At 36.8% G+C, this 16,672-nt stretch overlaps 1 long non-coding RNA gene across 2 annotated transcripts in view; it reads right to left on the reverse strand.

The window, feature by feature from the left end:
* Positions 1-550: 550 nt before the first annotated feature.
* The window catches only part of LOC120888331 (uncharacterized), a 78,326-nt gene continuing 62,204 nt past the window's right edge, over positions 551-16,672 (reverse strand). For both annotated transcript variants that reach the window (XR_013423003.1, XR_013423002.1), the window contains one exon: positions 551-2,237. This is a non-coding gene — a long non-coding RNA (uncharacterized LOC120888331). The remainder of the gene's footprint in view (positions 2,238-16,672) is intronic.

The following is a 16,672-nucleotide window of genomic DNA, read 5'->3' on the forward strand; positions in this document are numbered from 1 at the left end:
ACAAATGTTTCTAAAAGAATAGATAATACAGTTGAATGAAGAAGGTGAGGAGATAGCAGATATCAAGAAGATCCAGAGCAAGAGGTATTGTGTAACAAACCTGACAGGGTATTGTACTAGAGTAGATATTAGGGTATTGTGTTTGGTACCTAGGGTAGGAGGAGAGAAGTTCCTAAAAGAACATTGGATAAGAACTGCAGAGAAAAATCTTCTTGACAATTTGGCTTAACCAATCTGTATTTCCCCACTATGTTGAACTCCATAAAGTTGACTTTTCTTCTAGAAATTATTCTCATAGATAAATTGCTGATTTAAAAAAATCAAGAAATCACTCTTTTTACCCCCCCCCCAAACACATACATATATGATAGTGCTGAGATTATTTCTCTTCTGCAGGAAGGGGATAGCCTATCATAGCATAGTGTGAATGTCTTGCATCTTTAATAGTACAGTGAAAAGAAAACTTACTGAATTACCAATGACTTGTATTGCAATTGGAATATTTTCTTCTTCTGAAAACATATTCATACACTAATTATAATCCACACTATTGGTTATTCAAAATTTATTTTGCTTTATGAACCATGTAGAATGAAAAGCAATTACACTGTAATGCAGTACAATGTGACATGATTACGCCTACTACAATTACAAGTTCAACAAACTTGAACTAAGATTCAAATGACTCTAAGGGAAATGGTTTCATAATGGTATCCAGTGTTCTCAATTAACACAGGAAAGATTAATGGCTTTTTTCCCCCTTTGGTGGTCTCTGTTGAGAAGGAAAAAACATGAACTGCCATTTGATTTTCCACTCAATTGCATTCGCAAACTGGCAGACAGACCAACTGGGAAAGTTCCTCCATCCAGTAGCTGGATTTGCCCATGGTGATGGGTGTGGCCTGAACATGTTACCAAGGCTGATTCTCCATGATTCGAATACTCCACCAGCAGTACCTCTCTGAGGGAGAGTCGAAGACTGAAGTAGTAAGAAGTACATGAGATGAAAATAATTATTACAAAATTTCCTCTTCTCTTCATTTACCTTAACCTCTAATTAGCTACATTTTCATGCTCTGAGAACATCTCAAGTCTATGTCTGATCAGCTACTTCCCAGTAGGAAATGAATTACATATCAAAATGGACTTGATGCTTCTCAGTAAACAGGCAAATCAGTTAAGCAGTGAGCAAAATGAAAATTTTAGTACCATCACCCTGTAAAAAAAAAAAAAAAAAAGGTGATGACTGGTACAGGTCGAGAGAGTTATGACCTGTGAGAATCCTCTGCTGCAAGGAGCAGCTCAGCTGTACAGCAAGTCTCCATGGCTGCTGCAGTCAAGAATCTGAACACGGCCTTCAATTCTCTGAGGATGTTATTCATAAAGGCACAGTTAATCAAACTCAGACCTCTCTTCAAAATCTCACTGTAAAAGCCATGCTTATTGCCAGCAGTAGAAAGGTGCCAGACCAGAGAAGGTAAGCTAGAATCTGTGTGCCCTGGCTTCAGAACCATGAAGTCTCAACCCATCTTAAAGAGTAAAAAAAGATTGTGTGTTTTTACATTTACCAAATAGTTGGCTTTCGATGCATACAATCAGAGCTTTTTACTTATCCAAGGGTTTTTAACCTACAAAAGTAGATATTTTTATTTATTTTAATTTACCAAAAAGAAAAAAAAAACACCTCTCCTTCTTTCCCTCCCTTACTCTTTAGAGGAATTCAGAAAGGACGAATATGGGCCAAAATCACTCTGGCTAGTGTCCATAGTTACCAGGCTGAAAGAGAAGGCAGTTTTCTGGAGACATGGTCTTGCTTCAGATGCCAGATGCCTGCTAAAAGTATTGCAGGCTCTCAGATTATTTTCCTGCCTCCTGAGCCATCACACAAAGGAATGGTGACTTTTTTGATGGAGCTGCTGGAGTCTTTCCTAGGTCTGAGAAGAATGATTTTCTTTATTCTTCGCACAGGGAAATCTCCACATACAAAAGTAGAGCCACTTAGGTTCAGTTGTTTAGTACTAACTTGGAGTGCTGAAAGACGCTAAACCATTGTTATGCTCTCATGATTGAAAAGAAAAATAAAGACAAGAAGATTTGAGTTCTCTCAGTTTGTACAACTCCTCTGCTGACTCTTTGCTGAAACTTGTTGCTTTTTTTTCTTCCTAACTCGGGGACAAATTTGTCCAAAGCCCTTGAAGATGAATGTGAAGCAAATAAGCCAGCTTAGGATTCTCCTTCTGTAAGGACAGAAAAGAATAGTAGAGGTCATAAATCATCACAGTCTACATTCAGCTTTGCTCTGAGGCTCTGATTTTTCCTTTACAAAATGAAAATGCCAACCTCATAGAGTTGTTGAACTTTTAAAAAGTAATAGAATTTGTATTTAGGGCAATTTTACATTTATAGAAAAATCAAATAGAAACTAGACAGAGTTCTTATACACTTCTTTTCCCATTTCCCTCAGTTTCCCCCAGTTTCCCCCATTATTAATGTCTTGTATTAGTGTTGTGATTTAAATATGAAGTGTCTCCCAAATATTCATATGTTATAGATTTGGTCCTCAATGCAATAATACTCATAGGTGAGGCTTTAGGGAAGCGATTGGGTCAATGGAATAATACACTGATGGATTAATAATTTGATGACATTATGAGGAGGTGATAAAAATTTAGAAGTAGGGCCTTGTAGGAGCTAGTAGGTCACTGGGGGCAAGTCCTTGGGGATTTTATCTTTTTCTTTGTCCCTGCCTTACGCATCCACCCCCACCCCACTTCCCTATTGCCATGAGTTGAAGAGCAGCTTTCCTCCAACATGCCCTTCTCCCATAATGGTCTGCCTCACCTCAGGCCCAGAGCAGTGGAGCTTGTCAACCATCAACTAAAACCATGAGCCAAATAAACCCTTTCTTTTTTAAGTTGTTTGTGTCAGGTATTTTAGTCACAGCAACAGAAAGCTAAAACAGAGTTGTTAAATTGTAAATTTCATACCTCATAAAAAGTACAAGTCTTTTAAGTATTTGAAGGTAGCTATAAACATGAACTTTTATCTATAATTCAAGAGTTCCATTTTAATTAATGTATCAAGTTTTCATTTCTTTGATTCATTTCACAAGTTAGCCTGACCAATGTCTTCAAAATTCCCTACCAGAATAGAACCCCATTTGCAAAATACCATCTGTGAAAATTTGTTTCTTTAGGTTTAAAATCTATTTCTTAGTAACCTTTCACTTAAAAGCAAAATAATCCTACACAGAGAAAGTGAATAACTATTATTTTCATCAATATTTATTGTTGAATAGCAAAAGTCACAATACCAACCCAGACTCTAGAAGGTTACTGTCCATGAGTTGCTTTAATAAGAATGATAAAGAGAAGGGTCCAGAGGTTCTTAGGAATGACAGTGATCAAAAGAGGGTCTGGAGTAGTTTCATATGGTTCAATGATCTCAGAAGAGAAAAATCACAGGAAAGAGGATAAGCAAACCAGTTCTTGAAAGAAGACCAACTCAGAGCCTGTCTTCAAGGCAGAAGGATTCAGCCTCTAGGTGAGTGCTTGGGAGGAGGAGTGTGGGCCCACAGACATTTAGATAGAGGATATTTTTCCTTTTCCTGACACTGGACCATCAATAGACCAATTGAAATAGCATAAAAATACTACCAAAAGCATGATTATGGGAGGACCCAGAAGAACAAACATGATTGACACAAAAGTGAACATAAGATGGAAAACAGACAAAATCCATTGGGGGGGGGGTCACTGAAGAATACATGTTTTTTTCCTAGATGGTTGTACTTGGGAGAAGAGTTTAAAAATGCATAGTGTTCAGCCTTCAAAAGTATATGTGAGGCTCTCAAGTGGTTGGCAGCCATGAATGACCATTGAAATTCCTATGAAAGTCTTATAAAGACCTGAGCCTCATTAGGGAGATTCTGATGATGGGAGGGGCAGATAAGCATACTTGCTTAAATCACTTCTCTGCACCTTAATCATCCTCACTATCTGAAATGCTGTCACAAGGCTAGAGAATGCAAAATTGCCCAAGTGGCCCAGATACTCCCAGGTACTGTTGGCCAGAGCATGAACCAGACCAAGTAATTCTCTAAGAATCTACCCCAAGAAAATAATTAGAAATCAGGACAAACTTGACATTCAAAAATGTTAATAGCAGCTTTTTGTATGGCAGCAAAAAGACCTGAAAATAACCAGAAGTCCATTAATAAGGAAATAGCATATCCATATTATAAACTATTACCCAACATTTCAAAATTGTTTACCAACAACTCTATGATATAGAAAAAAACATGATGTAATACATTAAGTGAAAACAAAACATGGAGAAAAATATGTATGTATGTATGTATGTGTGTGTGTGTGTGTGTGTGTGTGTGTGTGTATTATGATATTTAAAATCCCAAGTCACTACCATTACTCACACACTAGGCATAATAATCCAAGAAACAGCAAAACATTAGCCATGGAGTTCTCCAGAGAAACAGAACCAATGGAGATTATACATATATAAGTGTTTTTCTTAGAAGGTTCTGTTTATAGGGAATAACTCTTGGTGTGTGTTGGTGGTAATTGTGGTGGTTAGAAGGATCAGAATGACTATGAGAAAGGAATAGAGATGACAAACATTAACTTCCTAGAAAACAAGTGAAGTCCCAAGTGGGCAACAACCTCAGGACACAAAACCTACTTGCACATGCTAGACATGTGCTCTAACAACTGAGTTACATCCTCAGTCTTTAAATATTCTTTAATAATTTTCATCAATATTTTATTACAATTTTCTAAGCGGTAGTTCACTGTGCTGTTTGCCTCAGATCTCTTCCTACATTCCAGACATTTAACATCAATTCACAATCTTCTATGGTCCTGTAATATCTTCAATATCACAATGTACTTTTTTGATAAATTAACATTGGAAGAGGAATTTTCAAATACAGAGGAATGATCTTACCATGGGACTTGATACTGTCCCTCCAAATTTCACCTTCAATTCACCATCTGAATCACAAGGATAATTTCTGTCACCATCTTGTTAATCCTAGTGGGTTACAGATCCCCTGCCCTATGAGCAATAGTCTAACAATGTTTGTCATTAGCTGGTGTGGTGTAGTGAGTTTGTAATCCCGGTCCCAACTACTCAGGAGGTTGAGGCAGGAGGATCACAAGTTCAAGGCCAGCCTCAGTAACTTAGCAAGCTTTGTCTCAAAATGAAAACTAAAAAGGATTGGTGATGTAGCTCAGTGGTAAAGTATCCTGAGTTCAAACGACAACAATAACAAAAAGAAAACACAAAGATATCTGCCATTGCTTGTTCCACACTCAGCCTTTTCTACAGGAGGTTTCCTTCCCTACTCACTGCCCTCTTAAGAAGGTGAGTGGATTATTTAATATCAGTGCTGAAGCCTGAGGGCAAAAGGAAGACTGTGTCCTTAAATATTCTTACCAAAATACCTTTCCATATTTTAAGCCAAGTTAGAAAAGATAATACAAACTTCGAAGTGAAAAAACATGACTTCATATAAAGCTCTGCTTTGTACCATCTGTTCCCACCTCATTGTCAACCACATAAATTTACCAGTGAGGACACAGTGAGGGACACAAAAGCTAAGGGTCCAAAATGGCTCTTTTTCATTGCTTGAAAACACAGGCCATAAAACAAACAACACCATCCTCTCTTTACTTAAAATGTTACCATCTTGTGCCTCATGAATTTCTGCATTTTGTTTTTTAAATATTGTATTACATTTTTAAATGTTAGTTATCTTAATTTCAGAATTTTCTGGCACCCCATTTAGTTTGCACCCAAGAACAGTGCTTTAATCTTTTCATTCTAAATCTGGTTCAGTATCAACTGCTCAGTCTTAGCTGACTGAACCTACTGTGGCCATATAATGCAAGGACAGTCTATATGTAAAACTTGTATCTTAACTGTCTTCTGACATTAAGGAAACTGCTATGGAAAATACAGTCCAGAAAATACTATAGCAATCACATAAATTTTCACATATGTGATGATATCACCTTTCCCCCCACCTCTCTCCCATTCTTTCTGGTGACCAAGAGGACTCCAGTGGATGGGAGGGGAAGAGAAAGAAATAAGGCCAGAGAGTTCCCAGGCTGAATCTGGAACTTAAAAGGACCTGGAAAGTTGATAAGAATGTTAGCTGTGGTAAGATAATAAGAAAATCTAGACCTTGTAATGTGAAGTTTTAAGTAACATATATTTGGTTTTCGTTTGTTTCCCTTTGATTTTATATAAAATTTATTTAATTATAAAGCATAATGCCATCTTCTAAGGCCTGAATCTTTGCCTACCTACCATTGTGCTTAACAATTCACTGTCTATTCCAATAATAGACTGCCTCTTTACATCTATTTACATACATTGTTTTAGCCAATTTGGGTGGCTCATGAGCTTCCAGCACAATAGAATCATTTCTTGGAATCAGTCTCAGCAGTCAGGAATTCAAAACGAATTCAGTGACCTTCTCCACTAAAAAGCATTAACCACATTGGCCATCTAGAAATTACAAAGAAAAGCCATTTACTTTGATAAATTATAAATTTTAATGTATGACAACTTTAATAAATGATAATTGATATTATCAATTTAAAACCAGTCATCTCTGGTGCTTTATATAGCTCCAGTGGCACTAATAAGAATATCTTTGTTTCTCAATCTTCACTCCTCTGGTGCCAGGAAGACTGGCTACATTCACTCCCTTCCTTATGATCATAAACTCAGCTTATCTCCTGGGAACCAGAACTTCTCCTGGGCTGGACCTGAATCTCCCATAGCCATAAACATGTAAACAAGTTTTAGTGCCATGGGTGGAGATATTCCCCCCTACCATGCTAGTGGAAAATTCATAAGGCCAATTTTTGGAACCTGGCCTATGAAATTCAGAAACATATTTATTATTGCAACATGTTTTTCAATTGCATGTCTGACTTTCCTAAATAAGTTTTAAGTTCCTTATTGGAAGAATCATGTCTTAAACGGTTTCTAGTCTCGAGAATACCCAGAATAAGTTTGTCTTTAAGGTAGAATAAACCAGTCTATTTTGAACATCTTTGTGTTAGTTAAGATTTATTGCATCTTTGTTTGGATCAGGCAAAGTCCCTCCTAGTTCTCAGGGTCTTGGAAGAAAGAGATCGAAACAGGATGTTGAGGCTGGTACCTGTCCAATCAGGACTACCCTGCAGCAGTGCATGAAAATGTGTGACTTGTCTGAGCTGTGGCAAACAGGTCCATTTTATCAAGACAGCCATTCAAGATATTCTGTCAGACAGAAGGACAAAAATTTAGTTGCTGCCCAGGGAAATAACACTGGAGGGCTGGAATTCAGTTGGGCAGTTCTGCATTACATATAACACACACAATCCAGACCCACAAGAAGAAGAAGCTGCTTTATGTGTGATAAGTTGGATGGATGGAACGGAAAGAACCAGGAAAATGAAGCAAGGGTAAAAACTAGAGACCAAGAAGCATGAGGAGGCTCTGATGAATGTGAAACTGGTTCGGGGATGTGTATTAGCTCTTGTTGCCATAACAAAATATCAGGACTGCATGCTACAACAACAAACATGTACTTTCACAGTTCTGGAGGCTGCAAGTCCAAGATCAAGATGCTATTAGGTTTGTTGATACCCAAAGAGGTCTCTTCCTGACTTGTAGATGGCCACCTACTCAATTTGTCCTAAGAGGTGTCTTCGTTGTGTGCACAGAAATGAAACAATGGAGGTGGCAGAGAGGGGGGAACTGGGGTGGGAGGGACCTGGTGCTTGTTCCTCTTCTCATAAGGACACTAATTCCACTGGATTAGAGTCCTTCCCTTATGACCTCAATCAACTGTAATTTTACTCCATAACATCCCTAACTCCAAATACAGTCACACAGGGGTTAGGACTTCAATATACAAATTTTTATGAAAGACACATTTCAGTCCCTAGCAGAATTATTTCAGAAGAATGGCCATTGGCAGTGGCATTCTTTTTATAAGGGCTACTCTAGACTTGCCTCAGGGAGGCTAACTGAATTCCTCAAAGTCACATATTTAGAAAACTGAAGAACAGACTTTTGGAATATCTAGGCAATAGGCTGGCTTTGAAGCCTTCCCTCTTAATCACTATGCATACTGCCTCCAAGTAGGAAATTTTTCATCATTTCCTCCACCAAATAACTATATTTAATTATTTTTATGTTTTTCTTATGCTCCAGAGTCCTGGCAGTTCTCTTGTTATTTTTGTCACTATTTTAATTTCCCTTACCTTACAAAAGACTCTTACTTTAGTAGATCATAGCACAAGGGAATTATTTTCTCCTCTTAAACCTGACAGATCAAACACATTTCAACTTGTCAGAGAAGTAAATCAAATCATTGCAACAACCATACAGTTCGGAAAGCAAATATTTTAAGCATTTTTTTAACCTAGAAGTGTCAATACACGATGCATTTGGGGACATCTGATATTTATAATATGCAATATTGATGACCAAGTGCTCTCATTAGACCTCCTAGTTTGATAGTGTTTATTTCATCATTATATTTGACATAAAAATTTAGTTTCTTGGAACCCGCCATGAATAGAAATAGTAAGCTCGATTTGAAAACCCTTAAAATGCCTCATGTTTAAATACAATGATTATTTTTTACTAGAAGGGAAAATGAAAATGATGAATTTTCATTTCATCTTATAGTGTTTCCAATCAAGTGTAGTACCAAGTTTCTCCTCAGAAATATGACACAATGAAAGTGTGACTGTTTGTTTTTGTGAGACAGAAATATTGATATGAACCAGAAAAGTCCTGCACACATGAATACACCTCACAAGCAAATGGTATTGAGGTTGTAACACAGAGACAGAAACCAGGACTTTCTCAGGGATGGATTTTTCAGGCTACCACTAACTCTGAAAAACATTCCCAAGAATGGCCTAGACAGAGAATGAACATAATGAAACCTCACTTCCTGATGGTAGAGAAGGTCAGTCTAATAGAACTTTCCACCATGATGGAAATGTTGTATTTCCTGTGATGCCAGTAGGGTCACCACTAGCCAAATATAGCTACTGAGCATTTGAAATGTGACAAAATGTGACAGAGGGACTGAATTTATAATTTTTTAAAATTTAGATTTAAATAATTTCATATGACTGGTGACAACTGAATCGGATAGTACGGCTTTGGAGTATAGCTAAAATGTTCATGTATAACTAACTTACAAACTTTCTTTTCTCTCTTTAATTAATTAATTTTAATTCTTATAAAAAGAAAAAAATTGACAGGAACTGATTGAATAAAGAATAAGAAGCCCACATTCCTAGTCCATATTTCTAGTAATATCCATTATATAATTCTCAATTTCAGTTTGCAGATCAATAAAATCCCATACAAATTGCGCTATGGCTTAACCTAAATGCCCTTCAATAGATAAATGGATAAATAAAATGTAGTATAAAAAGGGTATGAAAAGAATGTAGTGTATGTGTATGTATATATATATATATATATATATACACACACATATAATGGAATATTACTTAGCAATAAAAGAGAATAAAATCATGGCATTTGCAGGTAAATGAATGGAGTTGGAGAATGTAATGCTAAGTGAAGTTAGCCGATCCCCAAAAACCAAATGCCGAATGATAGTGGAATTGGGAGGGGAAGCATGGGAGGATTAGATGAACTCTATATAAGGCAAAGGGGTGGGAGGGGAAAGGCGGGGGAATGGGGGTAAAAAAGATGGTGGAATGAGATGGAAATCATTACCCTAAGTACATGTATGAAGACGCAAATGGTGTGAATATACTTTATATACAATCATAGATATGAAAAAATGTGCTCCATATGTGTAATATGAATTGTTAATACATTCTGCTGACATATCTAACGAATTAGAATAAAAAATAAATTGCACTATGGTTTTACTGCAAGAGGCAGTCCTGGAGAGTGAGTGACAGGGGATGCTGATCTATAATTTAGCCTGGCTGCTTTGTTACCTGAACAGACTCTGGATTTTCTGAATTTTACTTTTTTTGGCTGCAAACTGAAACGGCTGAACTCAACAGATTATTGAACCTTACTGGTCATAATGTTTTACACTGTCTTCCTAATAATAAGACATTATTAAAACTTTTTTTTTGCTTTTTTTTTTTATTGGTTGTTCACAACATTACAAAGCTCAAGAAAGGTAGCAGAATACATCAGTCACTAGTATGGCATTATGTAAAAATGTGAATGTGTAACCTATGTGATTCTGCAATCTGTATTTGGGGTAAAAATGGGAATTCATAACTCACTTGAAACTATTGTTCGAAGTATTAAAACATTTTTAAAGTATTCTTGTTTCACAGAGATAGAAATAAAAATTTTTCAAATCTACTGATTTAAGATAAAACTTGAAGGAAGTGCCAAAAATGCTTTTGATGTTCTGCAAGAATGGTTTTATAATCCTGGCAACTCAGAAGGCTGGAATAGGAGACCAATAATTTCAAGGCCAGCCTCAGCAATTTGGTGAGGCCCTATGCAACCTGTCACAAAATAAAAGATAAAAAGAGCTGGAGATGTGGATCAGTGGTAAAATACCCCTGGCTTAAGTCCCCAGTACAAATAAATAAATAAATAAATAAATGGTTTTATAACAGATTAGAACTATAATAATGGCTCAAATGCATGCTTTCCTAGTACAGAAGTGGGCAATAGGAGTTATTTGTATGCTTTTGGATGCATCATTTATTCCCAGAAGTCATTTTTTTCTATACAGTATGATCACAGCAGATTTTCAAACCTAATCTCAGCATTGAATTTTGTGTAATAGAAGCAGTGTTTATAACAAAGTAGTTAGCTATCCGAGATGAGAAGCCTCTAAACCAAATTTGCACATTATGAGCAAGAGTTTGTCAGGACTAATCAGATAATTATACCCCAGGCAACCAGTTTGTGGGGGCAAGTAGAGCAGTTTTATTATATTTGTTTTACATTTCAGCCTCAGTAAAATGAGGTACCAAGTAAAATCTCAACCTGTGTGGTGTTTTGTTTGTAATTACTCATTCGCTAAAACAGGTTATGAGTTTATAAAGATCATGTTATGCTCTATGACACAGTAAAAAATGACCTCACACTATAGTAACTAGCTGGGTCCCTGTGCCATCTAGAACTGTTTTCTCCCCCTCCTCCAACATAAAAGATCCAGGTTTCTTTGAAAAGTAGACAGGGAAGCTACATTTCTGGCCTAAGGAGGTATTATTCTATCATCAGGTGTATGGTTTGTAACATAAAAATGTATGTAAGCCAGTCTACACCTAATATTTTAATAGAGAGATGACCAGTTGAAATTTTAAATGTCTTGACACTCTTCTCCCTGCTTTTTAGAAAACTCTCTATATAGTTCTAATGGGCTCTTAAAACATGAGGTAACCACCAGAAATAGTTGCTTTATTTAAAAAGCTTACTGTTAAGGTGCTTTTGCTAATCTGACATCAGGGAAAACTCAAGTTCAAATTTCATGCTTTTGGAAAGCAATAAAAATCACCACCTGGAAATCCAGCGGCACGGGTAGATTGTTATTCAAAGCAGGTGTGTCAGCCACATAGCAATGTGGCAGAAGTTGTTCAGTGCTTTTGGAAAGGTTAGGGTCTCGACAGAGCCACAACTTTTAGGAGGGCCTTTGGCTGTTGGAGAATCAGGTTGGCATATCACAGGCAGCCACTATCTTGAAAGAAAAATCTATTAATTATGTCTGGAATGAAAAATAGGCAAGTTAAACCAACTGGTTCAAACCATTCATCTTAAATGAAGAACCAAAACAACAGACTTCATCTGTTTATGAGCGCAATACTAGGAGGTATTTCTGTAAATCTTCCATTTTGAATTTGTTTTCTTTCTTCTTTACTCAGGTATGGATCATGAAAAGAAATGCTATTACTACCAAAAGAATACTTTTAGAGCTTCTAAATCCATTTTGCTAAATCTCTCTGGTGAAGGTAACATGGAATAATTTCTAGGCTTAAATTATTTAGTATCTACCAACCACTAATAATATTATAAAAAGATAACCACAGCATTTAATGTCATCTTAAGTCAAGAACTTGAAATGGCATGAGAGACAGGGTGGGTACATGAACTCTTTAATTGTATAAGCCTTCATTGAGTAACTCTCATGATAGACTGCATTATTATATTTTTACTCTAAATGCATGATTTTTGCCATGTGGTTTTGCAATGCTTTTACTATGCATGGAATATATTTCCCCACCCTATTACTTTTGATTCTGTTCATGTGATTCACTCTGGCCAATAAAATACCAATGTTCCTGCCTTGAGAAAAATTCTAATTAGCTGCTTTCCCTTCATCCTGGGTCCTACGAACAGAGCTGAGCCGTCTCCAACAAAAAGCCAAGCCAATTACATAACATAACTGCATAACATTCTGCATAGCCTGAAGGATAACTTCCCAACTGAGACTAGCCTACATCTGCTGATCCAGTCATCTACTAAAAGTATGCTCTGCCATATAGATGCCAATTTTTTTTATATGACACTGAGTTTTGGTGTGGTTTGTTATGGAACATTTTCATAATAATTGTTGATATTGTGTTAGACATTGTGCTGGACCCTGGGGATATTCAAATGAATTAGAAACAGGTCCTGCCCTTCAGAAACTGGGTCTTATTAGAGGAAATATGCACATAAATAATACAATATAGTTAATATAAATAAGAGTTCTGAACCAGGTACTCTGGGGGGAGAAAAACGAGAGAAAGATAGAGAAATAAACTGAAGAAAAAGATGGATGACTACCAAAACAAAGTTCTAATGTATTTAGTTTACATAAGTCATATTTTTTAGCCTTGTAAGTATTATCTGGGGGAAAAAAATCCTTAACATTTTATGTAACTAATCGAATCTCAGCTCTTGTTGGCCAATAGTTGTGATTTTCTTTTTGCAAATGTGTGTCTAAAATACATTCGTGTTCTCCATATATATTTACATGTATGCCAAAATGACAGCAGATCCAAGATTATATTTAGGCTTAATCTCTACCATGATTCAAGTTCTGTTCTATTTATGGACAATGTAAGAAGTGTATCCTTCTACCAGCCAAGAAAATATCCAAACTAACTTGGGATAGTCAAGATATATTCTTTCTCCATATGTAAATCTAAATCATGTGGAACTACAAAGAAGCTACAATGTCCAAGAGACACTTCCATGATTCCAAATTCCTTTCTGCCACTTGGGAAATCTAACCTGAATCCCACTGTTCGCTTGCATTGGCCATCTTTTTTTCTGCAGAGGAATTACTTTGTGTTGCCCCTCAAAGATTTATGAAATTCTAGAGACATAAACAAAAGAAATGAAAGTGGAAGAGTATATATTGAAGTTATTGATCTTAAGGAGAGGCATATATAACCTGCCACAGTCTTTTTGATGAGAAACATGATTGCTTCTGACCCCCAGTCTGTCTAATATCAACTATTTCATAAGTTTGTCTTTAAGAATAAAATGAAAAAATACATGTGAATTTCTCAGGAAAGGTTCTTACACATGATTGGTAGAGAGCTGTTTCTACTATTCATCATCTACCAGACTAAGCATGCTAAACTATCTATTGTACCATCTTTGCATCAGGACATCATCATCAGGAATGTATGAACTGAGAAGAAGCTAAAAGACTTAGTCTACTCAGTCACCCAGTCCCCTACTTTGGTGCGGGGACACACACACACACACACACACACACACACACACACACACACTTACTTTACTGAGAAACTAAGGCTTAGATCCAAGGTTAAGTGATTTTCTCCGAGTTAGTTTCAGAGTCAGGACTAGAACTGGATTATCTCAGTTCCTGAAACAGAGCTATTTTCATTAAACTAAACTTCCACAAGACACTTTATCTTGGGACTAGTAGGAAGAAAGGTTGATCCAAATTGACCAAACTCAGATAGAGGTTTTTGTATATCCCATAATGGAAATAACCACCAAGGTGCACACTGAAGAGTCAGACAAGCCAGGATTATTATTATGGCTTGCCAACAATGTTATCCTTTTTTTCAGCGTACTGGTAGAAGGACTTTGACAAGTACAATAGAACCACTGCAGCCCTCTCATTCTTGCAGTTTAATCTCTCTTTTGCAGAGAATCTGTGGGGTTAGACCCTCAGCTATTGTTACGATGATGTTGCCAAAGAATTCAATGCTTCTCCCTCTTCAGATGACAAAAGATAGATTTTATCAGTGGTATTGGTTCAGATCTGCCACGGGTATGGTATATCTTTCCAATTCAACTAAAACTTTTTGCACAATGCAAAAAGTACCTTTCCATTCCCAATACACATCACATGTGGGGGTGGGGGTGGGGGTGCTGAAAATAAACAAAAACAAGAAGCACTGTTCATTATAGCAAATCTGTTCTGCAGCCAAAGATTATACTTCTTTCATCAGTGAGATAACTAAAATTTGGAGAACTTCTGAGGCTTCCTGAAGATCAGAACAGCAGAATGAATATGCCATCCAAAGTCTTTGTCTTCACATTTTGTTTCTGAGTGATGATAGATGCATTAGCCATTCTGGTTTGGGGTGTCCTTTTTCCATGTTCCTGGCTACTACTCAGTGCCAAGTCAAGGAAGCTCATGCCAAAGGCTTTTCTATATTTTTTTTCTCCCATAGGAAAAAAAAAGAAAACACAAGGAAAACTCATTTTTGACAAATGATTTAAAATAGATAATATAGATTTTCTTTTCTAAACTCCAGGCTGGTGTGCTGTTATCCCTCAGCCTCTGTGCTCAGATGTGAGTGCTCTCAGGAGAGGCAAAGTGTTGACATTTAGTTCTGTATTTCTAAGTATTAACACACATGGTGGAGAGCCTTTTACAATTACTCACTCATGCTGAGGTCTTGGGCGGCCTGTTTGAGTCCTCCTCTCCCCGATGCCCCATCAAGCTGCTGTGAGCCAGCATGGTTATTGTTGTCAAGTATTGGCAGGAAAGCTGCCCCACTGGAACCCTCACAGCAGAGTGAAAAAATGTGAAGAGGTGCAAATAAAATGGCAATATAAATGATTTTTATAGAATTGCTTTTAATGCATATAAAGAGGCCTAAATAACCAGGAGTCTACCTCTATACCCCTAAGGTGGCCGTTTAAGAGTAAGGGCATCAGGGGGCTGGGCTACATTCTCCTCTCATCTCTTCACTCCATCTCTCTATTTTCCCCCTTAGCTCAAACCCCACACATAGGAGGGAAAACCCCCACTATTTCCATGTAACCTGAAGGAATGAATCTGTCAAGTTAGTTCCATTTTCCTAATATGAGTTGTTATAATAAGTTTAAGAGGCCACCAGAGCCTTTTGAGTTAGGAACAAATCACAAATCATCATAACGCTACACCTATTCCCCTTTTATGACAGCAATAAATCAAAAGCAGCCTCACAGTGTGAAAACTAGCTACAGCAGTCACAAGTGCCAGGTTCTTAGAGATGCCAATGCCCAAACGTCTTTAGCTTTGCAGTGTATGTTTTGGCTGCTAGAGGCTCAATTTTTCAATTAAGGATTTAAAAAAAAAAAAAGTGTGTGTATGTGAAAGAGAGAACAGCTTCAGGTAAATTTGCCAAGCCAGACAATGACACTCTTGTTCTTTATAAATTTTATTTATTTATTTTAACTTGGCTTTTGTGTTCATTTGACTTTTGAAAAGAGCATTGGATATGGAACCCAGCCAAAGAGTGTTTACATGAAATTCAGTGTGACCTTGATTGTAAACGAAATGGAAGTCTCCCAAAGATGCTACATAGTTTAGTACCATCGAGGGCACTAGAAACCTGTTGAGATTTCACCTACAGGTCATGTTTCCCAGGGATTTGTTCAGATACCAGGTGGTTTTGCCAAATGTTTCTTGCATGATTACAGGCAGAATAATTTAGGAAAATACTTGGGTATGTATCCCTCATCTAAAGTTGGTCTTTTCTGACATGTAACTGAATTGTTTTAAATGCCATTATTATTTCCTACTAATTTGTGTATCATACTTGAGAGACTATTTTTGGCATGATACTTGCTTCTAAAAGTAATTTATCAGCTACTACTAATTAATGAAAAAGCAGATGAGAGTTTAGGTATGAAAACAGCGAAAATAAGTGATCACAGTTCACAAGCCTGCCTGGATATTAATCTTTGACAAGAGTTGATGTTGTTGATCATATGACTTATTTTCACTTTCAAAAAGGAAAATCACGTTGAAATTATTTCACAACATTAATTCAGGGCCTACTAACAGCTTTATTAAATTTTCAAGTAAGTATAGATTATGTCAGATTAGTCTCATTCTGGTGTCTATAATCAAAATCCAAGAATTGTTTTAGACTGTTGATTCTCCTCATATCATTTTTTATATAACAGTTTCTTTGTATGTAATGTCTTGACATCATTCCCTCTCTGCCTAGCCCTCTCCCACCTGGGCAGCATTTTCATAGCCTTCTTACTAATTACATATTATCTTTCACAACTCTTTAATCCTTTGTGTACTGCAATATCTGAAAAATCTCTCTATAGCTCCACTTGCATCATCTTACTTCCCTAGGACTTTAGAAATTAAATGGCTACCCATTGCCTGCCAAATGAAAGCACCTAATAGCTAAGTGGTGTAACAATGCTG

Source organism: Ictidomys tridecemlineatus, chromosome 6 (assembly GCF_052094955.1).
Source record: "Ictidomys tridecemlineatus isolate mIctTri1 chromosome 6, mIctTri1.hap1, whole genome shotgun sequence".
NCBI classification, from domain to species: domain Eukaryota; kingdom Metazoa; phylum Chordata; class Mammalia; order Rodentia; family Sciuridae; genus Ictidomys; species Ictidomys tridecemlineatus.